At 33.2% G+C, this 23,918-nt stretch overlaps 1 long non-coding RNA gene and 1 other non-coding gene across 2 annotated transcripts; both read left to right on the forward strand.

The window, feature by feature from the left end:
- The first annotated feature begins 1,371 nt into the window (after window positions 1–1,371).
- LOC128157958 (uncharacterized) lies at window positions 1,372–2,083 on the forward strand. The gene is made up of 2 exons (XR_008239893.1): window positions 1,372–1,445; window positions 1,626–2,083. It is a non-coding gene; the product is annotated as an uncharacterized LOC128157958 (long non-coding RNA).
- A 20,365-nt stretch (window positions 2,084–22,448) lies between these two features.
- Trnak-cuu (transfer RNA lysine (anticodon CUU)) lies at window positions 22,449–22,521 on the forward strand. The gene has a single exon. It is a non-coding gene; the product is annotated as a tRNA-Lys (tRNA).
- The last annotated feature ends 1,397 nt before the right edge of the window (window positions 22,522–23,918 follow it).

Genomic DNA, 23,918 nt, shown 5'->3' on the forward strand with positions numbered 1-23,918 from the left:
ATTAATGACTACTCTGCCTGTTAAACGTACTATTATTATTTGATATTTGCAAACATCCTCAATTCATTAAATCAGGGAGTGAGGGGGCAAGCGTCGTAGGAATCTCAGATTGTCGATCTGTATCATAGTTCCAGGTGCCAAAAATTGTAAAATTTTGGTAAAAAGAGACCCAGAGGCTTTTGTGGTCATTTGTCAATGAGTAAAATGAAAATTATACCCGAAAATGTAGTGAACTTTAATAGTTCTGACGCTTTTTTGTGATTGAAGTTGCACTTTATCCTTTTTAAAGCTATCAATGTGTAGGGAAGACAAAGAGATTTACTTCAAACACTATGGACTACTTCTTACAATACGGTACAAAATCAGTATTTAAAAAAACGTCATTATAAACATCAAAACAATGCTGTTCATTTTGGCCTACCAAAACGCCTGAACATCTAGTCTTGGTTTACTGGCATGTAATGACAAAATGTACAGCATAGAATCTAATTTTACAATTGTAACAGGCTTCATATACACCAACAACATGCACTCAGTTTATCTTTCTTGGTGTGGAAGTAGAAAAAATTCATAAATTCTCCAAATACGCTTACATGAACCATTAACCAAGAGGCAACGAATTTCACAAACATCATATCCATGCGTTTTCTGCATTTTAATTTTTCTCAAATTATTATCGGAGAAAAGAAAAACAATTGAAGTGTCATTTTCGGAAATGTTTAATTGGGCCATGCTTTTAAAGAAAATAAATAATTTTGCTCGCCCTCCTCTCCTCACCCCCTCTCTCTCCCAGTTTCTCTCTGAACATTTTACAACAAACATTATTTATGAATTTAAGGCAAATCCAGTTGTTTTCGTATCAAGTTCTATTTTTTACACATTAATGTTTGTTTTATCGTGGGTTTTTTTTACATTGCATTGTTGTTGTAGTTAACATGTAGTTCAAGTTAATTATAAATACATGCAACATGGTCATAAGTATATCATGCACCATATGTTGCACAGAAAAAGCTATATATTTAATAACAAGCATAGCATCAATGCATTTAGAATCAAGGATAGACAGGATAAGGTAATGCATCATTTCTATACGCATTTAATAATTTTTTTTAAAAATATAAAATCGAATTCATTGTAATCTCTGTTTTGCTTATCTATGTCTTTTACGCATAAAAACAAAATAATAAAAATAAAAAAAATTATGCCGGATTTATTTTCATCCGAACTTATTCTAGTTTTTACATAACTATTTCATTGACTATTCTGCTGGATATTCCACTTATTAATAGATATTTTAAGATTAGTATATGAATATAGTACATGTATATATACATGTAGAATATTAATATTTATTATTTTCAATATTTCATGTAAAAATTTTAAAAGCATGAATAGAGCAAACGTCATTGCAACCTTAGTAACTGTATCGGCAGTTATTCAACAAGGTAAAATACTCTCTCTCTCTCTCTCTCTTTCTCTCTCTCTCTCTCTCTCTCTCTCTCTCTCTCTCTCTCTCTCTCTCTCTCTCTCTCTCTGATTTAACTGAAAAGATCAATAATATTTCATACTCATGATTACTTCTTACGAAAACTTTTCCGTACAAATTAGACGTTATATTATTTTAGGTTTATCTGATCCGGCCATAGCCTTCAGTGCGGTTTTAAGCACCAATACTCACTTGGGCAACGACGATGCAATAAAATATGACAATGTTCTTACAAACTTGGGAAACGGCTATGACAAATGGTGTGGACACTTTGTGGTACCTAGAAAAGGGGTTTATGTTTTTAGTTGCTCAGTAATGGCCACGAATCCGAATCACATAACTGTCGGAATAATAAAAAACGGAAAGACTATTTTGGGAGTCGCATCTCAAAGAGGTTGGGAAAGTAGTTCAAGAATTGTGATACTGTCAATGGATAAAGGAGATAGGGTCTGGGTAAGACGTCTTGCACATGACCGTAATATTATGGCCAACTACAACTCCTTTTCAGGATACCTTATTTCAACAGAAAAATAAAGGAACTGAGATTGGTTATGTTCACATATGTATTTATTAAAATAAAAAGACTGATTCAATGTCTACGTATTTTTCTGTATGAATCTGACTTTATTTTGTAAGTTTTTAGATAATATATAAAAATATTGTAAAGAATGGATCAAAAGCATCCCGATTTACCGTGCACTAATCAAGTACGCATATGCCTGGTTCAAAATCTAATTCCCAATTTTTCTTATTCTTTTCACCGCGTTTGAAGTAAGATCTATTCCTAAATAGTTCTTACATAATAGCATCGCAACACGATTTAACTTATCATTCTTATTATAAAAAATTATAGCATATAACCTTGTCATTCGGTTAAAAAAGATTTTCATTAAATTGGGGGAAGCTTAATGTTTGGATTTTATAAGGTGTCTCATGTGGCAGTTCGTACATGGAGAAATAAATTTCACAAAGTCTCTCTAAGATACAGCATCATCTAGCCGACTTGTAACAGTAAAAGGCAAAGTAAAAGACTCCAAAGGTCTAAAAAATATTTGAAAGTGATATCAGATACACAATTTGCGGTATTGCCAAAGCTGTTTGCATATCAAATGTAAGAAATGTATTTGCCAGATAGATAGATATCGCATATAGATAAATGACCAAAAACGTACACGAGTACAAACTGCTATCATATGGAGCATTGCTAAAATGTTTTTTTAGTTCAATCCAAACTGTTTGTAAATACTATAATTGCTTGTGACGAAACATAGGTTTATAATGTATTATTTCAAATCAGTAAGAACAAATTGAAAACAAAAAATGACTAACTAAACACGGAAGATGGACTGTAGATGCAAAGAAGAACAATGAACTCAAAGGAGGGTTTTGTTGTTTAATCTTTTAATGTAATGGTATACTAGCCTTGTATATTCCGGTGCCGAAAAGCAAAAGTGTTTCTAGTCGATATTACTGAGACGTTGTGAAGTAATTCAAGTTGGAAAAGGTCACCGTCTTGCCACACCCACCATACTCCCCAGATATAACTCTTTCCGGCGTTTGACTTTTTCCAAAACATAAACAGATTTTATCTGGTCGTGCAAAAACGCATCGAAATAATACGAAACGAAACAAAATTCAAAAACTGGGATAGTCAATCACCTTATATATTGCTTCTCATCACAGGATGAATGACCATCTTTAAGTCCTCCTTAAAGATAGCTTAAAGGTGTTTAAAGGTAGCTTAAAGACGATCTTTAAGCCACCTTTAAGCTACCTTTAAGCTATATGTATTGCTTAAAGGTGGCTTAAAGAAAGCGTAAAGATGGCTTAAAGGCAGCTTAAAGACTATCTTTAAGCCACCTTTAAGCCACCTTTAAAGACAACTTATAGGTCCTTAATGTCCAAACTTCTTTAAGCCACCTTTAAGCCACCTTTAAGCCATTAAAAAAAAATTAATTCAATATTGTGCTTAATTTCCAACAAAATGTATTAACTTTATGAAAGAAAAGGTATTAAAACGGTTTTTGTTCTAGAAAAAAAATGAAAAAAAAAAAACACACAAAAAAACCGGCCACGGCGAGAATTGAACCCGAGACCCTTAGTTTACTAGCATCACCACACATCCTCTGCGCCACGGCAACTTACATATATAAAAGCGTTTTTATATCCTATATATCAGTGGATATTGAATCACTGTATTGAATGTGTTTACTTGAAAAGATTTTGACAAACCATTCAGTTTGTAACAATCACTTATATCTAATTTATAAATTACATGCATGCATGTATTTAGAATGAAATACGGAACTTGGTCTTCAGTGAACAAAAATATATTATACCTAAATGGAAACCGTTAGGTTCACTATAGTAGGCTTTCTTACATGTTGTTAATAAATTTAAACCGAGTAGATATACGTTCATCTTATTTATAGCTATAAAAATGTAAGAAAGAAAATGAAATCATTTCTTTTATTAAATGCATTGATACTATGAGGGCATTTGTTCAATTTCCCGCAATTTCCCGGTTTTCATGATCGCGGCGCCGTTCCAATATGTTTAAATATTTACATGTAATTGTATGTACATGATTTATAAACTATCAATTCTATAACAATAAACACAATTACCAATTACCGGTGACGTATTTACTGCATGTGGCAATTGCAAATGACTTGTACATACAATTGTATGATGTGCCAGGCCGGGTATGTTTGACATATTTACCCTTATACATATATTTAAATAATCAACCCCTATTTATGATCACCATTAATTAATGAGCCTCAAGATTTTACTCTTACATACATGTATCGTTAATTTGTAGACGTAACATCTTTGAAACCCAGAGCTAGGAAATAATACTTTGAAAATGAATTACAAATGTAAATTAACTTTTATTCACTAGACTTATCGTATACTCGTACATACTAAGATTCAACGCCTTTAGAAACCCTGACGTGCACCTGGGCACACGACACACCTGTTGTGTATATCTTGTATATTCTGTGTTAGTTCCAGGGGTTTTCTTAAGTTGGACAAACAAATGACTTTAATTAGATATACACAAACATGCACCTGGGCACACGACACAACTGTTGTGTATATCCTGTATATTCTGTGTTAGTTCCAGGGGTTTTCTTAAGTTGGACAAACAATAGACTCTAATTAGATATACACAAACGAACAAAACTATGTCTAGACAAACAAAGCAGTAATATCCTGCCCGATATAACAAAGGCAGTTGAGAGTCTTTTCATCTTTAACATGTATCTAGCAGATCTAGAGTTAGAAATAATGAAAATTGAAAAAAAAAATACAAACCTTAAACCGATTAACAAATTAAATCATGCATTTTTGGTTCATTATCTTTATTTTGTTTAATAACCGGATGAACTGAGAGAGAGAGAGAGAGAGAGAGAGAGAGAGAGAGAGAGAGAGAGAGAGAGAGAGAGATATTTTTTTCACCGATTAATTTATAATAGAAAACAAACATACTTTAATTAGTTTTATGCACATATTAAGATACAGAGACTGCGCTCATCTCTACAATAATTTTGAAACCCCCCAAAAATTATAAAGAATTTTATAACGGCAATCTGTGTCAATCGGAGCGGTGCTGATGATAGCGATCTGCGTTTAATGGAGCGACGATTAAAACCGCCTGGAACACCCCCCCCCCCTTCCTTGGAAATTATATTATCACTCGGATGACCCCCTCCCATCTCTATAAAAGAGCTTTTGCATTTAATATATGTTTTTATTGTTCAGCTTGATCAATATTGACTTAAAGACCACTTAAAGACAGTGTAAAGGCAGTGTAAAGAGAGCGTAAATGCCACTTAAAGATGCTTAAAGGTGGCTTAAAGGTGGCTTAAAGAAGTTTGGACATTTAGGACCTATAAGCACTTGCTTAAAGGTGATTTAAAGGCGGCTTAAAGGTTGTATAGCCTTTAAGCTCCTTTAAGTCACCTTTTAGCTACCTTTAAGGACTTGCTTAAAGATGGTTTTTCGCCCTGTGCATCTCATAAAAATCAGCCCCTGTCGCGGGCGGAAACGCCCCATATTCAAAGGAGAAATCAGGATTTATTCCCTGCCATGATTTGACGTTAAAGCGTGGTTAATGTAAAAAAAAACGTCTATTTTAGCAAAACCTAACCGATCAAGAAAAATGGGGTACACTCTATTAAAATATGATTAAATTGTTTTAAATTTTCTTTCATTGCAACAGTATATATTTTTTAAAGAAGTGCTGTCCTTTCATTAGTTACCAAATCCTAATGATTGGTAACAATTCATAACACTCTTCCATCAGGTTGTGGTAAATCAATGTATATTGATCTAGTATCCACCTGTAACGTTGTTTAAACACTCATCGATTCAAAATTGTAATCTCTCAAATAGTGAAGATTTTCCCGACATTTTTATTTCTCAACACATAGTGCAATATTGATTAAATGAATTTTACAGTCCAGATATTTTAGTATGGCTATAATTTCTAAAAGTTTTATTTTAATTGCATTGGGTCACATCTGTTCTATACGTGTGTTAAGTGTCTTTCACAGTCCTTCGCATTCCGTATGTTGCAATTGCATGTGAAGGGTTGTTACCAAAAACAAACCTACAATAACGGTTTAATTCACATTATTGTCCGTATGGCAAAAGGACCGAGACATTTTCGATGAGCTGGCATAACTAACAAAACAAAAACAAAAACAAACAAGAGGCCCAGGGGCCACATCACTCACCTGAGCAACAATTGCCTTAATTCTGATCAAATTAGCATTACAGTATCAAAATATCTTGACAACTGAGTACAGTACATCTTGCTAAAACAATTTTATCCACCTCTTATTTTTTGGTAAATACCAAGCCCCTTTTGTTGTTGTACCTGAAAGAAGATTTTTCTCTATTCCTATATAACCCTCCCCCCCTTTTCGTGGGCCCACTTTTCTCTAGGGAATCATGGTTTCATCAAACTTAAATCTGCATAACCTGTGCTTTCACACTAAGGTTTGGACCGAAAACTTTCCCGAAATATTTTTAAAGATTTTCTCTATATATTCCGATGTAAACATTCAAACCGCCATCACGGGTCCGCCCTACCACTAGGGACTGTGATTTTGCAAACTTGAATTTACACTACCCGAGGATGCCTCTACACAAGTTTAAGCTTTTCTGGCCAAATAGTCTTTAAAAAGAAGATTTTTAAAAATGTTCTCTATATATTCCTAAGTAAAAATTAATCCCCTATTGTGGCCTCACCCTACCCCTGGACTATTATTTAAACAAACTTGAATCTATATGATCTGGGGATGCTTACACTCAAATTTGGCTTTCCTGGCCTAATAGTTTTGTGAAGAAGACTTTTAAAGATTTTCTCTATATATAAAAGTTTATCCCCCATTGTGGCCCCGCCCTACCCCCAGGGACCATGATTTGAACAAACTTGAATCTACATTATCTGAGGATGGTTACACGCCAATTTGAGCTTTCTTGGCCAAATAGTTTTTAAAAGAATTTTTTTTAAAGATTTTCTCTATATATTCCTATATGAAAATTTATCCCCCAATTTTGGCCCCACCCAACCCCCGGGGACCATGATATGAATAAACTTGAATCTACACTTCCTGAGGATGCTTCCATTTTAATTTGAGCTTTTCTGGTCTAATAGATTTTGAGAAGAAGATGTTTAAAGATTTTTTCTATATATTCCTATGTAATAATTGATCCCCCTATTGTGGCCCCACCCTACCCCCGGAAACCATGATTTGAATAAACTTGAATCTACACTATCTGAGAATGCTTCCACTCTAAGTTGAGCTTTCCTGGCCTAATAGTTTTTGAAAAGAGGATTTTTAAAGATTTTCTCTATATATTCCTATGTAAAAATTGATCCCCCTATTGTTGCCCCACCTTCCCCCCGGGGACCATGATTTGAACAAATTTGAATCCACACTTCCTGAGGATGCTTCCATTTTAATTTGAGCTTTTCTGGCTTAATAGTATTTGAGAAAAAGATTTTTAAAGATTTTCTCTATATATTCCTATGTAAAACTTGATCCCCCATTGTGGCCCCACCCTACCCCCGGGGACCATGATTTGAACAAACTTGAATTTACACTACATGAGGATGCTCCCATTTTAATGTGAGCTTTTCTGGCCTGATAGTTTTTGAGAAGACGATTTTTAAAGATGTTCTCTATATATTCCTATGTAAAACTTGATATCCCTCTTGTGGCCCCTCCCTACCCCTGGGGACCATGATTTGAACAAACTTGCATCTACACTACCTGATGATGCCTTCACACAAGTTTAAGCTTTTCAGGTCGAATAGTTTTTGAGAAGAAGATTTTTGAAAAATACCAACAAATTTTCAATAATTCTCAATTATCTCCCCTTTAAAAATGGCGTGGCACTTCATTTGAACAAAATTGAATCCCCTTTACTTAGTGGTGCTTTGTGCCAAATTTGGTTGAAATCTGACCAGTAGTTCTTGAGAAGATGATGAAAATGTGAAAAGTTTACAACGACGACGACAACGACAGACAACGGACAAATTGTGATCAGAAAAGCTCACTTGAGCCTTTGGCACAGGTGAGCTAAAACAATAAAATATCTGCTCTAGGTTTGCCATGACAACAATGTGTTCTCTATCAACTATCCTTAGTACGCCTAATAATGAATTCAAGAGATCTGGTTGAGATAATAGAACATTTCTTGCTTCTTTTCATTGTAGTCTATTTTCATAACATTCAAATATCCAGTTACAATGTTGCTAGTCATATTTGATTCATTACTTAATCATTTTAATAAGCATATACTATAAATTAAAAACGTTGCCATACGCATATGAAGCACCAATTGTTATGTAAAGAAACAACCTTTATAACAACCAATATTTAACCAAAGTTTTTTACAACAAGAATAGACACGTTAAGATTATGTTTTAGTTTATTTTTACACGGTGGTTTACAAAATTCTTTGTTTATTTCTTTATTGTTTGGTTTAGTTTTTTAAATGATGATCCTTACATAATTCTTCATTTGTTTTTTTCCTTTAATAAGAAATGTGAAAAAACTTCCATATACTAATGCTCGTTTCGTTTTAATCTCAAGTAGTTTTTACATATTAACAATTTCATGAAACATCCCGCTAGACATATATTTTTTTTTATTTTAACTTAGATACTACCTGACATTTTATTATTAAATATAACTAGATGCTATCATTAGACAGTAATACCCGCACCATGTGTTTGCCCCTAAATAACACTGTTTTGTACCAGTTTAATTAAAAATGAAGGCTCTATGCAAGCTGCGGTAATACAATTAAAATTTATCATTTTCATAACTGAAGGATGAGATCCCTTCCCATATGATAATACACATCGTGACATGAGCAGCACTTTATGTGCAATTTGGGGTAGAACTGTTTGCAGTGAATTTTTAGTTATTCAATAATCTTAACATTTTATGTCATAGAAAGTAAAATGGTCTACATAATTATTACAAACAAAATTAAAAATTAAATCATGCCCCCTCCCCGTGGCGGTTGCCGGTTTTAGATTTGCTTCTGTGTGCCTACCAAGACCCCCCCCCCATGAAAATTCATTTATATCAATTGTAAAATTACCAAAAATACACCTTGGACCCCAATGCTCTTACAGACATGTAAACGCTCAAACCCATTGCGCTTCAATGTTAGGTAACATTATTTGGGGGTAAATATTTAATCAATATTTAATATACTTTTTTGTTATAATATACTAGTATATAATATACTATATATATATAAAAATACTAGTTTCACAAATTACTAGTTTCACAAATTACCGGGTATTTTAATGTTTACTGTATTTTAATTTTTAATGTCGTCAGTCCTACGGTTTTTTTTCTTCCATCTCAATGATACTGTATCGTCTGTATGATAAAAGATCGTCTAGAACACCGAAAATTCAATTTTGATGTAAGTATATACATGTACATCATATTTGAAATATAAAAACACTCAAAACACGCATAAAACGCTTTCACTAACTGCGTACGTTACGCTGATATGCCAGCAATATCATACAAGAAAAATAAGTAAAAAGTTATAGCTAATTTGCTCGTTTAATAATGTTAATGTTTCACAATTCGTATACATTTGATTTTTCCGTTTCCGTACTCAACTAAAGCCAAATGAATACAATGCTATAATTGATAGACATGAATTTTAATAAGATAACAACGTGTTGATAATCATTCATTAGATATAAATAAAAGATACAAAGTTATTCGTTTCTGGCCAGTCTATACCCTTTTTAAGCGATAAACGTGATGATATTTTCCATTTCGTTCCGCTTTCCGTTCCGTTTTCCGTTCCGCGTTTTAGCAACACCCATACATGCATGTCTGTGTTTTCCGTATGCAGAAAAGGATTAATTAGTTAAGATCAGCTAAAGGAATTCATTATTGTGTTTTAATTGGATTATCATTATGATGTTGGCCAATTTAGGTAAGCATAATACATGTAGTAGCAGTAGCACAATATAATGAGATGCCAGCATACATATATAAGTTCTACTTTCACTTTCTAAATGTGATCTTCCTTTAACAGCATACTGTATCATCATTTTTTAATATTTAGATAAGCTTATCATCGCTACCTATCCTATCGCATTAGTAAAGTTTCTGTCATTTTAGTTGCAAAAGTTTTTTTTTTCATTTGTCAGACTGCAAGCAGTATTGAATTGACCCCATATTGACCCTGTATAAACAATTTCTGATTAAATTTGTGTATTACATGTAAGTAGGTGTAGACACTTATCATTTTTATATGAGTTATAATAGGAAGGAAGGAGTATTTCTTTCTTAATGTATTATAATGCATTAAAAACAATGTAGGTCATGACCTTATGGGACTGTTCTGACACCACGAAACAGGAAAATACAAAATATCTTCTAATGTCATTATGATGCATCAAATGGTGTAAAGTACATTAATGACCCCCAGGTGTTGTCTTTAACCCCCCCCCCCCCCCCCTGCCTTTATGAAATAGGAAATGATATGATACACTGTATATTTTGTTAACTTCTGAGATCTGAGATCCTCATCCCTAAACCATATAATTTATTTTTGCTCTTTGTGTCATTGCGCATAAAATTGTATGTAGATTATGCCCCCTTGGAGACACCCTGACATTTTAGAACTAGAAATAATAATGTATTTTATCTTATTCATATGTTATACAGTAGTGTTTGATCCATGTGGGTAAATCCTAGCCTAATGATGTCACTGCTTTGTTTAGGAGACTTTACAATTGCCTCAAATAGGCGAATACACATGGAAGTGATGCATATAACATTTTGTTTATAAATCTTAAAAATTGAATTAAGCAATTTCCAAAATGTAAATGTGAATCACGAGAGAAAAAGCAATCAAGAAATGAATTAAAATTTGCTACTGTACACATGTAAGAATGTATTAAGAAGACTGAATCTTTATAACCAGGTTAGATTGGGGGGGGGGGGGGGTTAATGTGGAGTATAAACATTTATAATTTGAATCGTTTATTGTTATTAATTTTAACTTGTCAATGAATACTACTTATTGATCCCAAGGTAGAAATATGACCTCTGATCATATCTCAATAGATCATCTGTCAATTATGCAAGAATAACATTTTTTACCAGTTTATAAAAGTTTTTAGACACCCAAATTATATTTTGATTTTAATAGATCATTCGACAAGGGGGGGGGGGGGGGGGCAGTTTATATTTGAGTTTGTTTGGGAGTGGGGGTTCCAAGTCATATATTTGACAATTTTTTAATGTAATTTAAAATAAGACTAAGCCATACTACAGTCATGAACATGAATAGTATAGAAATTAATAAATGTACATGTATATATACATAGGAAGTATTACAAAACAGATGATTGATCTATATATGGGTTCTTAAATTGAATCATATATCATGTACATATTATATTATTGTTTCTTTGTTCAAGGCATTTAAGATGGTATGTAGGTCATGATCCCAAGTGCTCTTCCTGAAATTATTAAATATCATAAAATCCATTGAGATCCCCACCTTAATCCAAAGATATTATTCCTCCTTAGGTCATGCAGGCGCATCAGATCATTATGGCATGTAAGTCATGACCCTAAGGGGTCATCCTGACCCCCTTAGAATCAGAAATTGTCAATTATCTTTAAATTATTGATGTTTGATGATCCTATCTCTATTTAATCTTTATTATTAAGTCTCCCGAATGAAATTTTGGAGACTTATTGTTTTTGTACGGTTCTTAATACGGTACATGTATTATTATTCATCTTCTTTTTCTTCTTTCCTGCTCTGAACTTGTTTCTCAGAGATGGCTGAACAGAATTGTACAAAACTCTAGGATATGATAGGCCTGCATATCTAGTTGTGCATCCTGGTTTGATTTATCTCATTTTGGGTTAGACAACCACTTTTCGGGGGAGGGGGGAGGGGGGTGTCAAAAGGGTGGGGGTCTAACATTGAACCTTGTAGGAAGAATCTTAGACTCTATTGTAAATGGTAACTTGAAAACGGACAAAGATAATAATATAGGGTTTTCATAATCATATATTGGCCGTTACTGGCAATATATAGGGTTTATTAGATCTGACCCCTGGGGTCATCCCCAACCCCCAGGAATTTGAAATTACCATATATCTCAGAAACTGTTATAATCATGACCCCTAAACCATATATATTCATGTTTCTGATGTCAAGGAGCATCAAATGTTATGTAGGTCATGGGCCCTGTGGGTGGTCCTGACCCCCTCAAACAGCAAGTCCCTTAATATCTTCAAAACAGTTGAGATCCCCACCCTTAAACCATATATATTCTTGTTCCTTGTGTCAAGGGGCATCAAACGTTATATAGGTCATGGACCCCGGGGGTGGTCATGACCCCCCTTGAACAGGAAGTGCATGAATATCTCGAAAACGGTTGAGATCCCCACCCCTTAACCATACATATTCTTGATCCTTAAAGGGCATCAAAAGGTATGTACCGGTAGGTAATGGGCCTCAGGGTTAAATTTAATTTTTCAAAACTGTAATGCACATCTATGGAATAGTTCCTATCATATCCCAAGATATGATGTGTCTATCCATTAAATCATAAAAGGAGTTCTAGGATCTATGTTTTTTTGAAGTGATAAACGTCAATTTTCTGCTACTTTTTGACTCCCTGGATGAAATTTAAATTTTGAAAACCTTACTGCACATCTATAGAACAGTCCCTATCATATCCCAAGAGATGATGTGTCTATCCATTAAATCATAAGATGAGCTCTTGGATCAATGTTTGTTTTTTTAGTTATAAACGTTAATTTTCTGCTACTATTTGACTCCCTGGATGAAATTTAAATTTTTAAAACCTTATTGCACATCTATAGGACAGCCCCAATTATATCCCAAGAGATGACGTAGCTACTCCAAAAGTTGTAAGAGGAGTTCTGGGAACCATATATTTTTTGCCAAACGTCATTTTTTGTTGCCCACTGATCCCCTTAATAAAAAAAAAAATTCTGGAACCTGATCACGCCTTAATATGACACCCCCAATCATATTCTAGATCATTTGGCTACTGCCAAAAAAAATGACGTTTTTGAAACCAGTTTTTTTTTTAAAAAAAACGTAATTTTTTAGCCATTAAATGACCCCCAGCACAAAATTGAAAATTCCGAAACCTTATTGCGCATCTATAGGATACCCTAAAACATATTCCAAAAGATGATTTGTCTACTGTTGAAAATGTAGGAGGAGTTCGAGGAAGAAGGTTTTTTTGTGAAAAAACGTCATTTTTTCCAATTATTTGACCCCCAGGACTAACAGAGAATTTTTGAAACCTTTTTACAAAACAACATGATACCCCAAATCAAACTCCAAGAGTTCAGTTTGCTGGTTTATAAGATGTAGGAGCAGTTTGAGAAAGTAAAACGTGACAGACGGACGGACGGACGGACAGACAGACAGACGGACAGACGGACGGACGGACGGAACAGGGTAACAACAATATACCCGAACTTTCTTTAGAAAGTGCGGGTATAATTATGAAGAAGAATAATGTATGTTAATCTAGTTATACCCGCACTTTCTAGAAGAGTTCGGGTATATTGTTGTTACTCTGTTCCGCCCGTCCGTCCGTCACGTTTTACTTTCTCAAACTGCTCTTACATCTTATAAACCAGCAATCTGAACTCTTAGAGTTTGATTTTGGGTGTCATGTTGTTTTGTAAAAAGGTTTCAAAATTTTCTGGTAGTCCTTGGGGTCAAATAATTAGTAAAAAATGACGTTTTTTCACAAAAAACCTTCTTCCTCGAACTCCTCCTACATTTTCAACAGTAGACAAATCATCTCTTGGAATATGTTTTAGGGTATCCTATAGATGCGCAATAAGGTTTCGGAATTTTCAATTTTGTCCTGGGGGTCAATTAATTGTTAAAAAATGACAGTTTTTTTAAACAAAAAAACTGGTTTCAAAAACGTCATTTTCTTTTTGCAGTAGCCAAATGATCTTCTATAATATGATGGGGGTGTCAAATTGAAGTGTGATCAGGTTCAAGAATTTTTTTTTATTAAGGGGATCAGTGGGCAACAAAAAATGACGTTTTTGCAAAAAAAGAATGGTTCCCAGAACTCCTCTTACAACTTTTTTGGTAGCTACGTCATCTCTTGGGATATAATTGGGGCTGTCCTATAGATGTGCAATAAGATTTTAAAAATCTAAATTTCATTCAGGGAGTCAAATAGTAGCAGAAAACTGACGTTTATCACTCAAAAAACCCCCCATAGATCCCAGAACTCCTCTTATGATTTAATAGATAGACACATCATCTCTTGGGATATGATAGGAACTGTTCTATAGATGTGCAGTAAGGTTTTAAAAATATAAATTTCATCCAGGGAGTCAAAAAGAAGCAGAAAATTGACGTTTATCACTTCAAAAAAAACATAGATCCTAGAACTCCTTTTATGATTTAATGGATAGGCACATCATATCTTGGGATATGATAGGAACTGTTCCATAGACCAATGTAGATGTGCATTACGGTTTTGAAAAATTAAATTTAACCCTGAGGCCCATTACCTACATATCTGTTGATGCCCTTTAAGGATCAAGAATATATATGGTTAAGGGGTGGGGATCTCAACCGTTTTCGAGATATTCGTGTACTTCCTTTTCGAGGGGGGTCATGACAACCCCTGGGGCCCATGACCTACATACAGTTTGATGCCCCTTGACACAAGGAACAAGAGTATATATGATTTAAGGGTGGGGATCTCAACTATTTTGAACATATTAAGGGACTTGCTGTTTGAGGGGGTCAGGACCACCCACAGGGCCCATGACCTACATAACATTTGATGCCCCTTGACATCAGAAACATGAATATACATGTACGAGGGTTGTCCCAAAATAGCGTAGACAAGTGGCGTTATTCAGTTAATCGAAAACAAAAAAAGATGAAATTTGTGCCACAAAGAGTTCAAGAAATTTGCATTCAAATGATGTTTTAAAATTGAATATTATTTGAGATTGAATTAGTGAAATGAAAGCATGTTAGATCAAAAATTCGACATGCGGCGCAATGTTAAAAACAAAAGTTAAAATCAACATAATGAATTGAAAATTGGGCGGAAAAGTACTTTTCGAATGAAAAAATTCAAATAAAACATACACTGATATTTGATAATAATTCTTTCATTTACTCAGAAAATGTTTTGGCTATAACAAAACTTTTAAATATTTTATAGCGCGTTTTGTGACAAGTTGAAAAGGTAACAGGTAATAAAATGACGTTGTCAGCGTTTAAGGCGGCGCAGCAGTAACTGATACAATATTGTAAAGACCATGAAATAAATCCTAAGCGGCTTTGGAAGTAAATGAAATTAACAAAATCGATGAGAAATGCGTTTTGTGAATAGGTAGTTAAACAACATTGAAAATATTTGAACAAGTATGATGACAATAAGTGGAAAAAAGAAACCCCGAACGATATCAATGGACGTCAAAATGTTGAACGACACATTTTGGTAAGACGGACGTTAGACAACAAGTAATTCAGGGCAAGTATGGAGCCGACAGATCGTTTGTACTTAGAAAATATTTAAAAACAAAACAAAACTAGAAATATATATTGAATGTGCACGCAGAGTACATGTTCAAAGATAATATTTTTTCTAAGACATTTTCGGAAATAAAACGTAAATGTTATCGTGAACGATGTGGAGGGTTTAGTAACAACGTAAAACTGAAAATTTTCGCCGTTGCACATTGCGCCTCCTGACAAAACTTGTTGTTACTAATTATTCATTTTCTCGAGAAATAAATAAAGTACAGATTTGAACTTTTCAGCATTGTTTGCCAAAGGGTCATTGAAGAAAACACAGAAGTCTAATGAAATTGCAGTGAACAGATTATAAATTATGTGTCCTGTCTACATTATTTTGGGACAACCCTCGTATATGGTTTAGGGGTCATGATTATAACAGTTTCTGAGATATATGGTAATTTCAAATTCCGGGGGGGGGGGGGGATGGGGGGTGGGATGACCCCAGGGGTCAGATCTAATAAACCCTATCTATTGCCAGTAACAGTCAATATATGATTATGAAAACCCTATATTATTATCTTTGTCCGTTTTCAAGTTACCATTTAAAATAGAGTCTACGATTCTTCCTACAAGGTTCAATGTTAGACCCCACACCCTTTTGACACCCGTTAGGGTCATGACTTACATGCCATAGTGATCTGATGCGCCATGACCTAAGGAGGAATAATATCTTTGGATAAAGGTGGGGATCTCAATGGTTTTTATGATATTTGATAATTTCAGGAAGAGCACTTAGGATGATGACCTACATACCATCTGAAATGCCTTGAACAAAGAAACAATAATATAATGTGTACATGATATATGATTCAATTTAAGAACCCAGATATAGATCATTCATCTATGTTTTGTAATACTTCCTATGTATATATACATGTACATGTATTAGTTTGTGTTTTGTTCTATATACTATTCATGTTCATGACGGTAGTATGGCTTAGTCTTATTTCAAATTACATTATAAAATTGTCAAATATATGACTTGGAACCCCCACCCCCAAACAAGCTCAAATATAAACCGCCCTCCCCCCTTAATTGTCGAATGATTTATTAAATCAAAATATAATTTGGGTGTCTAAAAACTTTTATAAACTGGTAAAAAATGTTATTCTTAAAAAAAATTACGTTACACCTTGCATAATTGACAAATGATCTATTGAGATATGATCAGAAGTCATATTTCTACCTTGGGATCAATAACTAGTATTCATTGACAAGTTAAATTCAATAACAATAAATGATTCAAATTATAAATGTTTATACTCCACATTCACCCCCCCCCAATCTAACCTGGTTCTTAAGATTCAGTCTTCTTAATACATTCTTACATGATTGCAGTAGCAAATTTTAAATCATTTCTTGATTGCTTTTTCTCTCCTAATGCACATTAATATTTTCAAATTGCTTAATTCAATTTTTAAGATTTATAAACAAAATGTTATATGCATGTGTATTTGCCTATTTGGGACAATTGTAAAGTCTCCTAAACATTAATGTACTAGTACTTTACACCATTTGATGCATCAAAATGACATTAGAAGATATTTTGTATTTTCCTGTTTCGTGGGGTCAGAACAGCTATTCCCATAAGGTCATGACCTACATTGTATTTGATGCATTATAGCGAGCGCAGCTCGCCGGCGCGCACCGCCGGAGCGAAGCGAGCTCTACCGGCAAGGCATATGTAAATATAAAATTCGGACTAGTTGCATATTCATTCAACGGATTTTTTTGGCGTCAGAAAATCGGACCAGTAATGCATCGTTTTAATCGTCCCAGTAGTTCCCTGTAATCATGGGAATTTTGATCACTTCACACTCTCACGAGAATCAGCAAGACAATATAAAAACAATAACGATGTATACGACATACAGTCAGTGCTACCTCTAAAGTTCACATCAGTACACTCTCAATCAAAAATAATCGCGTGACGTCACAAAGGTTTACACATTAATCCGATAGATTTTTTCGGCGTCAGTAAATGTTGACCCACAATTCATAGTACCAATGGTTTCCAGCCTCACGTTCTCGCGAGAATCAAAGTAAAACTTTTGAGAAGCATATAAGATATGTAATTTTAAGAACATCATGCTTTTTTAAGTAAATAAAACAGTATACTTCGCGTACTTTTATTTCTCAGGGGAGTTTTAAAGAGTCAGGCGACACTTAACCAACGTCAGATTTGACGTCACAATAAGCACTGATAAGGGGAAATTACTCTAATTGAAGTTATTGTAAATCTGCTGAAATGATCAAAATCCTCTCAAAATCTTGCAAAGGCTAAGCTAAAGAACAGCTGAAGAATAAGGACATTTCTTCAGATACAGGAAACAGTTGTAAATTGCACTCATTTGGATGAATGCTCACATTTATTTTATTCACTATAATTACTGTAATTTCCTGGAACGTACACGTAGCATCGCGATGGGGGTGGGGGGGGGTGGGCACTATGTTCGTTTAATATGATAAGCAAATATTTTTAAACGTAAATTAAAAAAAAAAATAAACAATTTTTTTTTAAAGTGGAGGGAGCAAATCCATGATAAGTCGATTTTCTATGTGTAAATTGAAAAAAAAATGAAATATTATTTTTTTAACATGGGGGGGGGGTGCTCTATGATGAATCACGTTTTATATGTATGTATAAGAAAAAATGTCTACTGCAAAAAAAGGGGGATGAACTGACGTTACAATCACTTTAAAAGAGGAGATACAGTGCAATGAATATTTGTATATTAAAATCTTTACCATTCAACAACATTGTATCTGAGATTAAACTACTTATAAATAAATAAATTATAACAAATCTTATAAACTATGAATAATGAAAATTTACTGAAAAATAGGTATGTTTTATTTTTTTGCATTCAAATTTTACGTTGTTAATTTTATTTTTATTGATTTATTATAATTCATTAATTGTTTGATCACATGCTGTGCTCGCCCCAACGGTCGCACCGTAAAACATATTAATACATTAAGAAAGAAATACTCTTTCCTTCCTATTATAACTCATATAAAAATGATAATTAAGTGTCTAGTACACTTTCTTACATGTAATACACAAATTTAATAAAAAATTGTTTATACAGGGTCAAGATGGGGTCAACTCAATAGTGCAAGTCTGACAAATGAAAAAAATAACTTTTGCAACTAAAATGACAGAAACTTTACAAATGCGATAGGATAGGTAATTATGATAAGCTTATTTAAATATCAAAAGATGATGATACAGTATGCTGTCTAGGGAAATCACATTTAGAAAGTGAAAGTAGAACTTATGTATGCTGGCATCTCATTATATTGTGGTACTGCTACTACATGTATTATGCTTACCTATATTGGTCAGCATCATAATGATAATCCAATTAAAGCACAATAATGAATTCCTTTCGCTGATCTTAACTAATCCTTTTCTGCACATTGAAAACACAGACATGTATGTATACACGCGAACCCATCTAAACGAAGAGCTGGGTTAAACTAGTACCCGCTAATGATACCTGTAGACCTGTGTTGTTTACGGATCAGTTATTTGTAACATGCATGTATTTTTATGACCTATTCTTCAAATCCACTTGCACCATTTTATTAGGTAAATAACAGCTTTAAGGTGGTGCAAGACACCTGCATATTGTGATGTATACTTCCTATTGAGATAAACAATGACGTACATTAAATATTAATTAAATATAATGTTACCTAACATTAAAGCGCATTGGGTTCGAGCGTTTATATGTCTGTAAGAGCATTGGGGTCCAAGGTGTATTTTTGGTAATTTTACAATTGATACAAATGAATTTTCATGGGGGGGGGGGGGTCTGGACCCCTCACTCCCACCCCTTCTCTAAATCTGTGCACACGATGATGTACATATGTTTGCACACAGAAGCAAATCTAAAACCGGCAACCACCACGGGGAGGGGGCATAATTTGATTTTTAATTTTGTTTGTAATAATTACTCGTATATAGACCGTTATACTTTCTATGACATGAAATGTTAAGATTATTGATTAACTGTAAATTCACTGCAAACAGTTCAACCCCAAATTGCACATAAAGTGCTGCTCATGTGTATTATCATATGGGAAGGGATCTCATCCTTCAGTTATGAAAATTATAATTTTTAAATGTATTACCAGACTTTGCATGTGGCCTTCATTTTTAATTAATTAAACTGGTACAAAACAGTGTTATTTAGGGGCAAACACTTGGTGCGGGTATTACTGTCTAATGACAGCATCTAGTTATAATAGGTTTTTTTTAATTGATTAGATTTTTATTAGAAATATCTCTACCAGAATTGGTAGACATTTTTAGTTTATCTAATGCACACATTATCTGAAGTTTTTGGCAGTGAAGAACTGCTGCTAACTTCTCAGTTTTATAATTTTTTTAACGGCAACCTGTAAATTTTCTGTGACCTTAGAGAGTTCCATTTGTATTTGTTTTAAAATGTAAATTGTAATGTCAAATTTCTCAAAATCCAGATAATATGAATACAAGGAAAAGCTCAATTCGTTACACTTGCTCAAGTAAATGAACGCTGAATAAAAACTCCAAAACAAAACAAAAGATCCTATTCGATAAAAATGTACATGGATTTTGAAAAGTTTTAAAACTGATAGGGATTTGAAAAGTCATTGATAAAATTTGGAATGTTATCAAAATGTATCTGAAAACTTAATGTTCTGAATCTACTCAGTGTCACTGCCATTATTAAACTGTATGAAGTTTAAATTCATAATTAAAATTAAGTGTAAAATTGTAATGGCCATTTATTCAAAATTAAAGTCAAAAATAATAAAACAATTAAAGTTCTATAACAAAAGATTTGTTTTTTCATTATCATCAGTGGATTGTTGTTGTTTTTTCAGTAAATGATATCCTTGTAGTTGTAATATTGTAGACGTGATATGACTTTAAGTTTGTCCAATCCTGTCGTATGCTTCAAGGCTCTTTCAAATCACGATGCTTACTTGGGAAATTTACTGTTATATTATTTAAATAAATAATAATACATGTGTACATATATTTGTCATTGTAAAACAAGTAATGGTATTAATTTATCAGTTTAAAAAAAGTGTTCGTCTGAAATTAATTTTAAATACAATCCAAAAGGGATACTTTATTTCCTTAGCTGTTTGTAGAACACGTTTGTGTTCCCCTGTTACATGTACATGTATATCATTATCTTTCAATCATTATGTATTCGTATATTAACTGGTACACACACATGGCAAAGAAAACGATATACTAGTATTTCATTATAAATCTGCAGCTTTGTTAAATTTGAATTTTTTCCAAGCTTTTAATTCCTTTTAAAGTTCATCAAATATTGTCCAAGTTTGCAAATGTCTTCTTAATTTCAATAATTTCAATAATTATGCATAGCGTGTGGTTGAAATTGCAAATTAGTCAAAATAAAAGATTATGTAACAAGAAAAGGACTACCTTAGTTTATGAAGTTGTGTTCAATCCTTTTGACAACGCTATAGTCAATAAGATATGTTCAATTCAAATCAAAATCTTTTTTAAAATTATTGGATAATCTTCATTACTAGCGGATGATTTCCAACTTCGGTATCAAAATAAACAAATTCAATGAATTACAATAAATGCACTATGACTTACTAGTAATGAAGTTATGTACTGTATGAAAGATCCAATAAACCAGAATTGTAAAATTTGTGCCCCTTGGTCAGAGGTTCAGGCGCTTTCGATAGGGTCAATAGTCAATATGGCAACATAGTGAATTTTTTTTTAAACTTTAAAATAGTTTCATCCGTACTTTCACTGTTGTTGGTGATAAATGAGTGCATTGTTATTATTATGTCCATGATGTCCTCTATATAAATAGTGAAATTCAGGAGTTGAGAATTTTCATAATGGAAGACGGGGGGGGGGGGGGGGGAGGGGGGGGGGGAGGGAGTGACAAGTATGTCTATATAGTGAGCATTTAATTTTGATAGGCACTTCAGACACAGAAGCAATCTGCTGCTGTTGGACGCTCGTTCTTTGGGATTTTAACATAACTTACAGGAAAACTTTGTCACTTTGCCATATTAAATCAAATATGTGTTTTTGGAAATCTAATTTAATTTCATGTGCATTGTATGTGCATGTGCAATTTAAATGAAACTAAATATTTTCAAAGATTGCCATTAAATCTCATGCAGGTCTCTATTTATCAAGCGTTTATAACTTCTGTCCAGTGGGGCTAGGAATATAAATGATCTGATATTTTTTACTCTCGCCCCACACCCCCGCCCATTTATGACGTTTGCAAAAGTTATTAAAAGAGAGAGGTAACAGTCAGAACAGTCTCAGATTAGGGTATATACCTAAAGATTAAACTTTAAATGCCAACATGAGTCTCTATAACATATTTCTAAGGGTTATAGTCCTCATATGAAAGCGGTTAGTGGGTATCTTATGCTATAAAAGGATTTTAATATTCATAAAAGGATTTTTTTCGAATTCTTGATGTAATTAAAATCATATTACTACGAGTAATACCGTATATTCCAAAAATATTCATTTAGAATTTAAAAAAAATAATTTTTATGGGATATGATTCAATAATTTGAAATATCCCGGTGGGGAAAATACGTTTGACCTTTTAATCAGAGTAAATCTTATTTTCATTTTGATATCGGAAACAAATTCAATTGGATAGAATTAATCATTTTCTAAATAAACAAATGTTATCGATGTTACGGCCGTTCAGGGTATGATTTACCTGCACACATTACCCTTCTTTAATTAAGCCAAAGGTACAGGTGAGCCGAACCTGCCAATGCCATTTATAGTATAACATAAGCCCGGCTAGCTCAGTCGGTAGAGCACGAGACTCTTAATCTCGGGGTCGTGGGTTCGAGCCCCACGTTGGGCGTAACATATTTTTTTTTTTAAATTCATATACTATTCTATGAAATGATACACTTAATCCTCATTTTAAGAATTGTAAAAGAGTAATCTTCTAAACATGGTTTCATTGTTTACAGATAGATGTTTTTTTGCTCATAGCTAAATAAAATTTTCTGTATTGTTTATAATAAAATCAAAAAATAGTTTTTGTTGCATATTAGGTGCCGTTTTAACTTTCTGTTTTTCTGTTGATAAATACTTTATACTAATAACTTATAAAAAATGATACTTTTTCTATTCTTTTTAGGCATAAATGATAATCTGTAAAGTTGTATTCTGGATATATATTTACAGTACTAAATATGTTTTAAGACGAGACAAAAGTTAATAAAATCCACAATACCAACTGCTTTTAAAATATATATATTGTCATATAGGTCCTAGTAATGATTTGTATTCTTGTGAAGTCGGTTATCAAACTTATAAACCTAATCGATCCAATGTTTAAAACGCCACATACACATATGTATATCAAATTCTTATCAAATTCTTCTTACATGTAAATGTGACGTAATGCGTTTATCATACAACTTTATCATATAATAAAAAAATTCTCTGATATATTTTGCTGGTGATGCAATCAAAATACAAAAATGCTCTCAGTAAACATATATTTGGTCATTAGAGTTGTGGGGGGGGGGGGGGGACACACGTTATGCTATCAACTATCGTCCTGCTGCAAAAAAAAACCACGTTTACATCGATGTTCATATGCATATTCTAAAATTTCTGAATAATTTGAAAATTGAATTCTCTATATATATATATTGCCAGCTGGGCTTCTTTTAAGCTGAGTAATTTAATTCTAGTATACATACGAACACCTGATAGTAAAAATACACGCAATCACGTAATGTAGCCAAAGATAAAAAATACTAAAAGAAATGATCTGTTTAATGCAATGCACCTCACACATACCTCAGGATGCATTAGATTATTATTACTCTGATGTTCTACCTTAAAACAACAAACTTTGAACACATGTGATGATTTCAAATATGATACATGTAAGCTGTTGTAAAGCAAGATATTACGTTAAGTTTTAATTAGCTGTTTATATTATACGTTTGAGTTCTTCTACACATTTTTGGCACCCAATATAAGTTATGAGTTTGTTAATGACTTAATATTGCTAACGTTTTCTGTTAATTCGACACCAATTTTGGAAAAAAAACCCACCATTTTATGTGAAATTTGAAATAAAAGAAAATCCTTGTATTAGATTTAGCTATATTTTTTTGATTTATTGTGTCTAATAATTTAAACATTATGTCAAAAATGTACAAAAACATTACCTTCTAATAGTGAATGAAAATGACATTTTATTATTTACTTTTTAACACAATCTGACCTAGCCTCACA

The sequence above is a fragment of the Crassostrea angulata genome, chromosome 8 (genome assembly GCF_025612915.1).
Source record: "Crassostrea angulata isolate pt1a10 chromosome 8, ASM2561291v2, whole genome shotgun sequence".
In the NCBI taxonomy this organism is placed as follows: domain Eukaryota; kingdom Metazoa; phylum Mollusca; class Bivalvia; order Ostreida; family Ostreidae; genus Magallana; species Magallana angulata.